We start from the raw sequence: 12,259 nt of genomic DNA, 5'->3' as shown, positions 1-12,259 counted from the left end.
GTAGGTTTATTTCTAGGTATTTTATTCTTTTTGTTGCAATGGTGAATGGGATTGTTTCCTTAATTTCTCTTTCTGATTTTTCATTGTTAGTGTATAGAAATGCAAAAGATTTCTGTGCATTAATTTTGTATCCTGCTACTTTACCAAATTCATTGATTAGCTCTAGTATTTTTCTGATGGCATCTTTAGGATTTTCTATGTATAGTATCATGTCATCTGCAAACAGTGACAGTTTTACTTCTTCTTTTCCAAGTCGGATTCCTTTTATTTCTTTTTCTTCTCTGATTGCCATGGTTAAAACTTCCAAAACTATGTTGAATAATAGTGGTGAGAGTGGGCAACCTTGTCTTGTTCCTGATCACATTGCGGTGCCTTCTCTTGTTTCGGAGCATGGGCTCTAGGCACACGGGCTTCAGTAGTTGTGGTACGTGGGCTCAGTAGTTGTGGCATACGGGGTTAGTTGCTCTATGGCAACTGGATCTTCCCAGCACAGGGCTCAAACCCATGTCCTCTGCATTGGCAGGCTGATTCTTAACCACTGCGCCACCAGGGAAGTCCCTCCTCTGATCTTAAGATAGCTTCAGCATCTAATGCAAAGACTGCAATTCCTGAATAGACTAACTTTGGTGACAGAGGCTCAGCAGAGCATGTCATATATTTACAACACTGGTCTTATTCTTTTCCATCTGTATTATTTGTTTATCAGCTTTTCTTTGGATCCCAGTCATGTATATTACTCTTTTTTTTTTTTTAAGTTTGCCCTGAATTCCAATTCAAGGACCCATGGACATCCAGAGACTTCCCATGATTCTTGAGATCGACTTCTGTATGCTTCTCCCTGGCTTCACTGCTGACTCTAAGGGGTATTCTCAGTTCATCTCTACTGCACATCTAGATGTAAAGCTCCATACTTATTTATTTATTTTTTTTTTCAGAAGAATGCCAGGCACACCTGGTATTTTGTAGCACTTAGTAATGAGGGGAGGAATCAAATCACTCATGCATGCATGGTTTTCAAGAACAGACCAGATCAATAGCCTAAGCACACATTCCCAAATGTGACCCTCCCAAAAGGGCAGCCCCTTGGAGAAAGTGGTTCAGTCACCTCCCACCACCAACCCCTACCTCCTCTGCCTTTCAAGCCCCCTGGGATTTCAGAGAATAGCGTTTTATCCATCTTATTACATCAGTATCCCTTTGCTTATATACGTGGAAACTCGGGACAGTTCTGAGCATTTCTGATCATATTCAATGGCCTGTTATTGAGAGTTTCTTTTAATAAGTTCAAAACGGTCTTCAAATAATTTACCAAAATGATGAACTTATGTGTGTCTAGAAACCGAGCAATACTCTTCTGCTACTTTTTATTTTTTTAACATCTTTATTGGAGTATAATTGCTTTACAATGGTGTGTTAGTTTCTGCTTTATAACAAAGTGAATCAGTTATACATATACATATGTTCCCATATCTCTTCCCTCTTGCTTCTCCCTCCCTCCCTTCTAGGTGGTCACAAAGCACCGAGCTGATCTCCCTGTGCCATGCGGCTGCTTCCCACTAGCTATCTATTTTACATTTGGTAGTGTATATATGTCCATACCACTCTCTCACTTTGTCACAGCTTACCCTTCCCCCTCGCCATATCCTCAAGTCCATTCTCTAGTAGGTGTGTCTTTATTCTCGTCTTACCCCTAGGTTCTTCATGACCTTTTTTTTTTTCCTTATATGGAATCTAAGGAGAAAAAAAAGGTCTTCTGCTACTTTTAATTAGGGCCTTCACGTTTTTGACATATGCATTAAATTTAAAAATTAAATTAAATATACAGTACTCTTTAAAAAGTGTCAGCATTAATTTTCCTGTACTTGTGTCTTTCCTGTTGCCTTTGTTTTGGAATAAACTGTAACTAAGCAAATCAGCAGAGGGTCAGGCAAAGCTCGTGTTGTAACTCACATATCCTTCCAGTTTTGAGCAGCATGTCTGAATTGAGTCAACACCACAGTTTAACATGAGGGTGTTGCATGACACCTTGAACGTTTTTTAACAGCACACTGGTGGTGGGGAGTCCATGTTCCCTACACTGACATAAGAAGCACATACCTCTCCTGCTTCGTCTTTTCCATCATCCAGTCTCTTCCAATTAATTCCAGCATTAAAGTTGCCAAGTTGGAAGGTTCTAAATGTGTCTCTGGTCAGAGCGAGACAGGCTGAGGCTCCCATGCCTCCTTCTTAGAATTTTCTATAACATCAAATGTTAGAACATAAGTACTACTAATTCTAGCATAATAGTTCCCTGCCAAATTTCAGCAAAAGGTCATAAAGTTCTCAATTAATTTCAAAAGGGGGGCTTTATAGTTATGATATAATTTTGATCAATAAGCCCTTGGCTGTCCAGAAACCTCGGGTGAAAAAAGTCATTTGGGGTATACTTCATATTCTCATGCCTTTTGAAGCTGGACACACAAAATGCCATTTAAACTCCTCTTGATGCATACAGGTCACTGTGAGCGTCAGTTATTATGCTACAAGACAGTGTTCTGAAGACCTATCAAAATATATAAAATTTCACTGAATTGCTCACATTAAATACTTATGTTAAATAGTCTCAAAATTCTATACTTTGAATTCCTGTGCCTTTTAAATTTTATTTTAAACTTGTTTAGTGTTTCTATTTCTTACATTACTAGTACTTCTTAGTGATATTTTACAAAAGAGCTATAAGAACCCTTGTATACTACTTTATCAATCTCTTCCAATTTTCTGGGTATAATTGGCAAACTAATCATTGAACCTCTTAGAACTTTGTATAAATGAAGAGTCCTGCAAAAGGGTATGAAATTTCCTGCAATGAAATTTTCCAGTGATCATAATACCTGACCTGAGCTCATGGACTTATGGCATCTCTCTTGCTTTACCATTTAGGTCCCAGATGGCTAAATAACCTCATATAAATGTGCCTTCCAGATTGTCATGGTATCATTCTAACACCCATCAGCTACAGAGCACATGTTACTTTTTAGCCCAACTCATTTACTTCTCAAGATATGTCAATGGGCTTGGTAAGGCTACGACAGTGACACCCACTTTACAGATGAAGAACGACCTTGGTCAAGGGCGTTGGCCCAGTCTGTTCTGAAACACCGTGCTGCCTGTTCACGTAGCCAGTGTTTCCTGCCCTGCTTGCCCAGTGCATCTGCAGATTTGTAAATATGCTTTGATTCCACCAGACACAGAGGGAAGGACAGCATGTCTGGGCCTCCTTGATGGGCAGCTTGGAGAACAGAGAAGAACCTGAAAGGCATCAGGGAACTCACAGAGCAAATGAGAGACAAGTTAAAAGCTATCCAGTTGTCACACAGCTTTCTTAACATTATCTCCCATCAAGTCGGGGCCTGGGATCTGCCAGGATTTCAGACTAAATGCCTCTTCTTCTTGCTGGTACCTTTCATACACCAAGTGCCTCGATGGCTCACTTGGCAAGAACCCAAAGGCAGCACATGCTCCTCCACTCCAGGAGGGTGACTGCCACTGAGACAGAGCAGTCAGAGACAGTTCAGCAATAGCGCTGTTGGGGAACATCTTCATCCACCGCCACAGCGCACAACTTTGTCACTGTCCCTTAGAGCAGACCCAACGGGGTGCGGAGGACCGTAAAACCACCTCAGCCTGAAGGGCCAGACTTCCTGCTAAATTAACAAGTCTGTCTAGGAGCCCTAGGCTGAGGCACCAAGGGGTGTGATAAAGGGGCCCCATGCAACAATTCTGTGTCCTGTGGGTACCTTAGCTAAACAGAGTGGGAAGGAAGGAGAGAGAGCTGAGTGTCAGGGACACCTTTCCCCCTCTGCCTGCAGATATCTTGATGGGACAGCTGTTCTCCTACCTTGCAAAAAAAAAAAAAACCCACAGTATTTAATGCAAAGAATGTACAGGGACTCCAGCAACTGCAAGTCATCAGAGCTTTAAAGAGCATAATCGAGCAGCTCAGCCAGCATCTGGTTTCTACTCTTCAGCCCCACAGTGTAGCCCAACCCCAGAGCAAAACTGAAACAGCGTGGCAGAAAATCTTTCCCTCAGCAGGAAGGATGAAGAACAGCTAGAACCTGAAACAAATGAGCCTGGCAGTCACCCTGGATTCAGGATTCGTGTTATGCATCTAGTTAGGAACCCAGGGGTCTTGCAGGGATGATTCCAACCTTCTCCAGGATTCCAGAGGGGGGGGGGTGACATGACCAAATGCAAGTTCAGACAAGCAATGACTAGCTGAAACGGATGTGGGAGGGTCTTTAGATCAACACCAACCCAAAGCCAATTCCACTGCTAACCCTAACGGACACGTGATCTTTGCCCCCCCATGTTCTTCACATAAATTGCTCAAATCATTCCCCCTCTTCCCCACACTGTCCCTGCCCCGCTGATACACACAGTTACACAAAAACATCGTAAACATAGGACCCAACTTCTTCAGTCGCGGGGAGGACGGGAGACGGTGGGAGTTGCTGGGGCGCACGGTCTGATCATTGGCTGAAGTTACGTAATCACGCAAACAAGGGCTGGAGAACGCTGGGTGGAGATCAATTCAGGGCACACCTCAGGCTCCCCCTTCTCCCCTCCCCCAACAACCAGAAAGCAAGCCAGTTTTAACACAACCAAAACCGAAGCACAAGACACAGCTGGGGGGTGGCGAGCACCCGGCTACTGCGGTTCCAATGCCAAGGGTGGCCGGAAACTTGAGATGCGCGGCAGAAAAAGGGCCAAGGTACCGCTCACCCAGCAACCAGACCCCCGCAGACCCTCCTGTCGGCATCCACGACCCCCAAAGTTCAAGGGCGGGCCAGGCCAAAGAAGTAGTCCCGACCTGAGACCTGCAACGTAAACCAAAGCAGCCGCGGTCAACCAAACCCACGCCTGGCCTCCAGCGCCTCTCCAACACTTCGGTCCGAGTCTCCGCGAGTTCAGGGTGTCGGCCACGCTCAGGAGTCCTCGGGCAGCTTGTACAGTCTCAGCAGGGGCCATTCAGCACCAGCGGTGTTTCTCATTTTAAAGGATGGTAAAATGTGGGGCACGACTGGGAGAGGGTTAAGGCGAGAATCCCCAACAGAGTAAGAGTTTGGGTTTGGTTTGATTTTCTTTGGAGGAGGGGAGGTTGTGATTTTGCTTTAGGAACATTTGGGGGCGGGGTCTAGGAAGATTTCCCCTCTGTCTGGGCACCCAGCGTCCTCTGATCTCATTTTCGGCAACACAGGCGGCTCAGGGGGGTCTGAACAACCCCGGAGCCGCAGCCAGGGCAGCAGAAAAAACTGCAGGTGCTGCGGTGGACGAGGCATTAGCCCGACCGCTGGGGCTCAGAGGAGAGGGGGGCCCCACTGCGCCGGTGCCGCCGGACTGCCGAGGTGTGGGGAGCGCGCGGCGCGCAGAGGGTTACAGCCGCCGCTGCCGCCGTGATTGACGCGCGGGGGTCACTTGAGGCTCCCGCCGCTCCCCCCGGCACCGGGCCAGGGAGCCCGCTCAGGCCACCGAGGGCACCGCACGCCGCGCGGCCGCCCACCCGGCCGTTCCCGGCGCCTCCGCCACCGGACACCTCGCCCAAGAAAGGCCACGACGACATGGAATCGCAGCTCGCTATTTCACTTGCCCGTGGCGGCCGCTGGCAAAAACACAATAAATAAAATAAAGCGCAAGGCATCCCTCCGCCGAATAAAAATCCAGAGTCCCCTACCTTCGGCCTTGGGATGGCAAACTGGTCCTGTGTTCTCTGACCCACGGATCCAGCCCCTTCTTCACGAATTATTCCGGTCAGTCAGGATTTTGTGCATTTTTTTCCTGAACACCTGTTTCAAGTAAGGGGTAAAGACCTTATTGAAAGAATTGTCCTTAAAAGATAATCTGTGCACACATATGTCCATCCAGGCATGCATGCGCGTTTGTATACACACATATGTACACGAAATATACATGTACATTGAAGCACCAAACTAGGCAGTTGGATAATGGGAGAGTCGGCTGGTTGTGAGCATGCTCGCGCCGGGAACAGATCCACCCTCTGTTATTCCTCTGAATAAATATAAATCACGATCAGAAACCCAAACAGTAGCATCCCTCTTGAATTCCTGCTGCTGAGAAACACGGAATAAATGCAGCCCGCAGACACGGAATCAAATCAGCAGCTGTTTTCTGAATCCAGAGCCAACCCCTGCCTCCCCTGTCTTTTCCACTATGAGTTCAGACCTTTTTTGAAAGGGGTTTTAACCTTTTAAAGATACAGTACACCAATTATCACTTCTGAATAGCTGTCACTCCAAGCGCAGGAAGCCAGTCCCATGCCTAAAGCCACAGGGCAGGCTTGCTCGCAGAGATGATTTCATTCATCAATGCCTTTTTACAAACATATATATATATACAGAGAGAGAGAGAGAGAGAGAGAGAGAAGGAGAGAGAGGGAGGGAAAGAGCAAAGGCAAGGCATAAAACTAGACCCATTTATTGCAGTGATGAGTTCCTCAGTGACTAATCAGCATGTTATGTAAACACTACCATTCTTCACTTCTGAACACACATGTTCATGGGGTCAGACAATGCCAGGGACACTTGTCAGCATGGGTGTCACCCCTCACGAACCCCTACCTGCTGATAAAGGACCAGGAAGCCTGCCAGGGCAGCTGAAGGAAGTGGGGGCCTCCACCAGCTCACAGTTAACCACAGGGCACTGCCATGCCCTCAAACTAAAGAATCCTCTGGCACTACTTGCAAACTATAATGTAATCGAGGACCAGATCTTGTTCCAACACATGTTTTTTTTTTTCCAACCAGTATCTGGAATCAAAACTACCCCCTGAAACTTTACAGTCTCTAAGATCCAAACTTAGGCCCTTCTTCAAGATTTTGTTAACAAGCTGGTTTTGTTTGGTTGTTGGGTTTTTGTTTGTTTACTTCTTTTTTCAGGACTAGGTTAAGCATGGAGGTAGAAAACTGGGGGTGGGGCTTGAGGATAGAAAACAAGCCCCTGCCCCAATGGAAAAAAACATTATTCATTAAGTACTTCAGCCACCCAGGTGGTGTTTATTATTCCAGTGTTGGCTTTTCAAGAGGTAGCCCTGAGAAGAAACGAGAACTCCTCACCTCACTTATGTTTGAAAGGAAGGAAAATGCAGTTTCCTTCTTTTACAGTTTCTTTTTCACCCCAGGAGCCCCAGAGCTTCAAAAGGGCGCTGGCTCTGCTCCCCTGGTTCCAGGCCAGCAGCAGCAACACCAGCAGCTTAGCTGAAAAGCCACCCCGACGTTCCCACAGCCGCTCTGGGCATGTCCCTCTAGCCGTAGGCTCGGAGCCCACCCTCCCTGAGCAAACCACTGAAACCAATGCACCGTCACCCTCTCACCTCATCACAGCCACTGCCTGCACTGCCCCCTCCCAGACACACACACACACACACACACACACACACACACACACACACACCCTTCTCTCCCAGCTCCCAGGGCTCTTTAGCAGAAAATTATCATATTTCGTGTGTCATCACCCAAGCTAGCTGGACCTGTCACTGATTGGCTGGGCACTGCCAGCCGGAAATGTCACCAGCCACACAGCTTGGAACTGGCTCTCCCGTGGCCACCTCAGACCTGAGCCCAGGAGGCTCTGTGACAAGGCGCAGACCTACCACAGGGAGCCTGTCACTCTGTCACTCCTCCGCCCCCACCCCAGCCCCCCCCACCCCCCCCCACCCCCCCCACCGTCAGGCCCTCTCCTCCCGGCTGGTCTCTCTAGCCTGCCCTGGGGGAGGGGACCGTCAGGGGATGGGAGCGAGTCTCCAGTCACACTGGGAGCTGCGCTGCTTCCAGCTGCAGGAGAGAGGAAGCCACTGAAATTCTTGTTCTTCTCAGCAGGTTAGGGGAAGACGTCTCCATTCGGTTTTAAAGATTTGGAGGAAGTGTTCCTGATAAAAACAGTCTCTGCTCACGCGGAAACATAAAAATTATCAGTAAGCCTGGGTGAAAACACTAATATCATATGCACCAAGGTATCATAATCATAATAGCCCAAGGCTGTCAGGGAAACCGGAAGACAATTTAGCCCATCCTCTTCCCTTAAATAGAACAGCTCTTAACCCTCCAAGAAAACTCACCAGAAAAGGAGGCTTCCTAACTTGGTTAGTCAATGCCCTGTGATGCCACACAAGTGTTTCAGAGTTAAATGGTCTTTGTAGTGACCAACCTGAATCACTTTGGCTGTAATTTAAGCTTAGTCTCTCCTGCTATATCTTTAGTTGTTTCAGTGTGACTCACCATTTAAGTCTCACCTCACTCTGTTCTCCCGGCTAAATTAAACCCTATCTCTCTGGACTGGTATGTAAAAGTTGTTTCTTAAACCTTTAATTATGCTGCTTTATTCTTTAGACTTCAGGGACAAGCCTCCCAGAGCTAGATGTAGCTGAAAGGTCATTCCATCCAGCCACGCATGTGATGCTTCACTCACCTCTACTGTTTCCACCCTGGGACTTTTGATTTGGGGGTATAGCAAAACTGGGCTCAGACATTTACTCCTTCCTTCTCCTCCAAAACACAAAACAAAAACAAAACAAAACCCCACATTTATATGACCAAAACACTAGAGGCAATGCTGGGACCCAGAGAAAGATGCCATCAATAAAGCCTACATTTTAAAGAATATGGGGAAGATATAAAGCAGATGAGATGTCGCTGAAGAAAAGGTGATTAGTGCTGATAAGTCCATGTATGATTCTGCACAGGCCCCCTAAGAAGAAAGTGCACAGGCTTCCAGAAAAAGGTCCTGGAAAACCCCAAGCTCAGAGGACCAAAGATCAGATGAGGGTCGCAGGCATCGGCTCAGAGGCAAATGAAAGGACATCAGGAACTAGGCATGTTTTCTCCACACAGAACAGCAACGATTCCAGGGCGTCTTTCGAAAGTGGGAAGTTTGTCCCTAATATAGGAAGAAGTCAAAGTCTGAAAAGGGGCAGGACCACAGCTCATTTTGGTATGCCACACACACACACACACACACACACACACACACACACACAAAAAAATGAAGAAAAAAAAACAGAAAAAGAAAAAGAAATTTATAATCAAATAAGACACAAGATATAACAGAGAAATCTAGAACATCCCATATTAGTCTAAATGAAGTTCTGGAAGGAGATGACATCATTAACACACACACACACAAAAATGAAGAAAAAAAAACAGAAAAAGAAAAAGAAATTTATAATCAAATAAGACACAAGATATAACAGAGAAATCTAGAACATCCCATATTAGTCTAAATGAAGTTCTGGAAGGAGATGACATCATTAAGGAAGGGGAAAAGCAACAATCAAGGAAGAAATAGAAGAACATTTCCTTGAGCTGATGAAAGCATCGAGGCCTTAGATCATATGGGTCTGCTGAGTGCTTAGCAGCAGGATTCTGAAAGAATACACAATTCTAGATGCAGTCTCCTACTCCAAGAGCAAAGAGAAACAACTACAGGCTTCCTGATAGGGAAGAAGATTCAGGCTGCTTAAAAGGAAAGAAAATCAGACTGACGTCAGACTTCACATCTGCAACACTAGGCTAAAAGACAGTGGCACAATTTTTATAAAATTCTAGGGAAATCTTATTGTAACTCGAGAATTCCACCAGCTGCCAAATTATAATTTCTATCACACGTGATAACAAAAGAAAGGCATGTTCAAAGACACAGAAATACCCTTTATTAAATTTAAAAAAAAAAGATTACTTGAAGATCTGTTCCAGCCAAGGAAGAAAATAAGCCAGAATAATAAACTCAAGAAAAGAGAAGACATGTTATATAAGAAAATGTAATGAGGAATAAAGCCAATAAAATATACGGTTAAGTACAAATATAATAGTTAATGTGGTTGTAAAGTTTAATTTAATTGTTAATGTAAGATAGGTAGAAAGAGAGAGGATGAGAGAAAGAAATCAAGAAATCTGGAATTTAACTTCCATATGATTTCAACCAAAAAACTGGAAAATCTCAATGGAGATGGGTAAGGAAAATCACTAGAATAAAAAAATAGGGGGCTTCCCTGGTGGCGCAGTGGTTGAGAGTCCGCCTGCCAATGCAGCAGACACGGGTTCGTGCCCCGGTCCGGGAAGATCCCATATGCCGCCGAGTGGCTGGGCCCGTGAGCCATGGCCGCTGAGCATGCGCGTCCGGAGCCTGTGCTCCGCAGTGGGAGGGGCCACAGCAGTGAGAGGCCCGCGTACCGCAAAAAAAAAAAAAAAAAAATAGGGTGGGAGGATCATTATGGAAGGCAATTAGAACTCCATTTATCACCTCTCTTCCCAAGACCACATTAAAATGATAATAAGGAATTTTTTAAGTTCAAATACACAATGACAAAGTAAACAGTAGAAGAGCCATTAGCCAAGAAAATTGAAAAAGAAGAATAGAAGGGGAGTGAATTTTTTTTTTTATAAATTTACTTATTTATTTTTTTATATTTGGCTGCACACAGGCTCTCTCTAGTTACCGCGAGCAGGGGCTACTCTTCGTTGCGGTGGATGGGCTTCTCAACGCAATGGCTTCTCTTGTTGCGGAGCACAGGCTCTAGGCACGTGGGCTTCGGTATGTGTGGCACGCCGGCTCAGTAGTTGTGGCTCGTGGGCTCTAGGGCGCAGGCTCAGTAGTTGTGGCGCACAGGCTTAGTTGCTCTGCGGCATGTGGGATCTTCCTGGACCAGGGCTCGAACCAGTGTCCCCTGCACTGGCAGGCGGATTCTTAACACTGCACCACCAGGGAAGTCAGAACGTGACTGAATTTATCAACAGTGAATATATACGCTACAGTAAGTAAAACAATACAGCACAATTGCAGAAACCTAAAAATAGACAATGGAACTGAATGAAGTTAAGAAACAGCTTCAAGTATAGTGTTTGCTATGTGATAGGTGATAAAAACTGAATTTTAAATCCATGGGAGGAAAAAATGTTATTCAATAAATAGTGTCAGACTGTGGTATTCGGTATTGCTTCTAACTCATACCTTAAACAAAATATATTCTATTTTCATACCCCCCCACACACAAATACCACAAGGAAAAACAGATACTATGATTGACCAATAAATCACAGAATGTTATAAAGTTGCTGGGTTTTTTTTTTCTAACAGTGGGAAGAAAAGAAAAATAGTGGTTATCCAGTGTCTGTTTAAATACCATTGTGATAGGTTTAAAAATGCCCCCCAAAGACATTCACCTCTGGAAACTGTGAATATTACCTTATATGGCAAAAGGTGTGGTTAATTGAAGGCTCTTGAGATCAGGAGGTTATCCTGGATTATCTGGGAGGGCACTAAATAGAATCAAAGTATCCTTATAAGAGGGAGACTGAAGGCAGAGAGGAGAAGGAAATGTGACCATAGGGGCCAAGATTGGTGTGACGCAGCCACAAACCAAGGAAACCCAGAAACCACCAGAAGCTGAAAGCGGCAAGGAACAGATTCTCCCCGTAGAGGCTCTGGAAAGCACAGCCCTGCTGACACCTTGACCTCAGACCAGTGAAACTGATTTCAGACTTCTGGCCTCCAGAACTCTAAGGAAATAAATATATTGTTTTAAGCCACAAAGTTTGTGGTTATTTGTTATAGTAGTCATAGGAAACTAATACAACCACCATGATGAGAAACAGTACTTCCTAAGGATTATAATAATAATTATTACCAGCAAAAATACTTACTATGTGCCTGGCACTGCTAAATTATATACATATCTAATCTCATTTAATTCGAATGCAAGGCGGCAGTAGAGAATTGTAGTTATTATGGCTCTACCACTTAGTAGCACGTATGCCTGGGCAAGTTATATAACCTTCTAATGCTGCTTTGTCTCATCCATAAAGTAGAGGTAGGAATGATACCGACCTGATGAGGTTGTGGAAGGTAAAGTGAAACCATCTATGTAAAGGGCTTAGGACAATGCCTGACAATAAGGGCTCCACAAATGGTAACCAATAGTGAGAAAGTCCTTCCTTATGCTGGGCGGCAGTCTGTCTCCCAGAGCATCCTCTCACTGATTCTAGTTCTTCCCTTTGGATACATGTAGAACAAAGGTCTCTCCTAACCACCTGGCTGTCATTCAAATATCTAAAGACAATGATCATCTCATTAAGAGTCTCAGCTTCTCCAGACTAAAAGTAACCAGGCTTCCCTGGTGGCGCAGTGGTTGCGCGTCTGCCTGCCGATGCAGGGGAACCGGGTTCGCGCCCCGGTCTGGGAGGTTCCCACATGCCGCGGAGCGGGTGGG

General features: G+C 45.3%; 1 long non-coding RNA gene across 1 annotated transcript in view; it reads right to left on the bottom strand.

Annotated features, from left to right (window-relative positions):
• Window positions 1-5,872, bottom strand: part of LOC114485073 (uncharacterized) — a 75,116-nt gene extending 69,244 nt beyond the window's left edge. Inside the window, exon 1 of the long non-coding RNA XR_003678537.2 lies at window positions 5,714-5,872. This is a non-coding gene — a long non-coding RNA (uncharacterized lncRNA). The remainder of the gene's footprint in view (window positions 1-5,713) is intronic.
• Between the last annotated feature and the right edge of the window lie 6,387 nt (window positions 5,873-12,259).

The sequence above is a fragment of the Physeter macrocephalus genome, chromosome 3 (genome assembly GCF_002837175.3).
Source record: "Physeter macrocephalus isolate SW-GA chromosome 3, ASM283717v5, whole genome shotgun sequence".
NCBI classification, from domain to species: domain Eukaryota; kingdom Metazoa; phylum Chordata; class Mammalia; order Artiodactyla; family Physeteridae; genus Physeter; species Physeter macrocephalus.
Note: the sequence above shows the minus strand (reverse complement) of the source record. Positions and strands in the feature narration are given on the sequence as shown.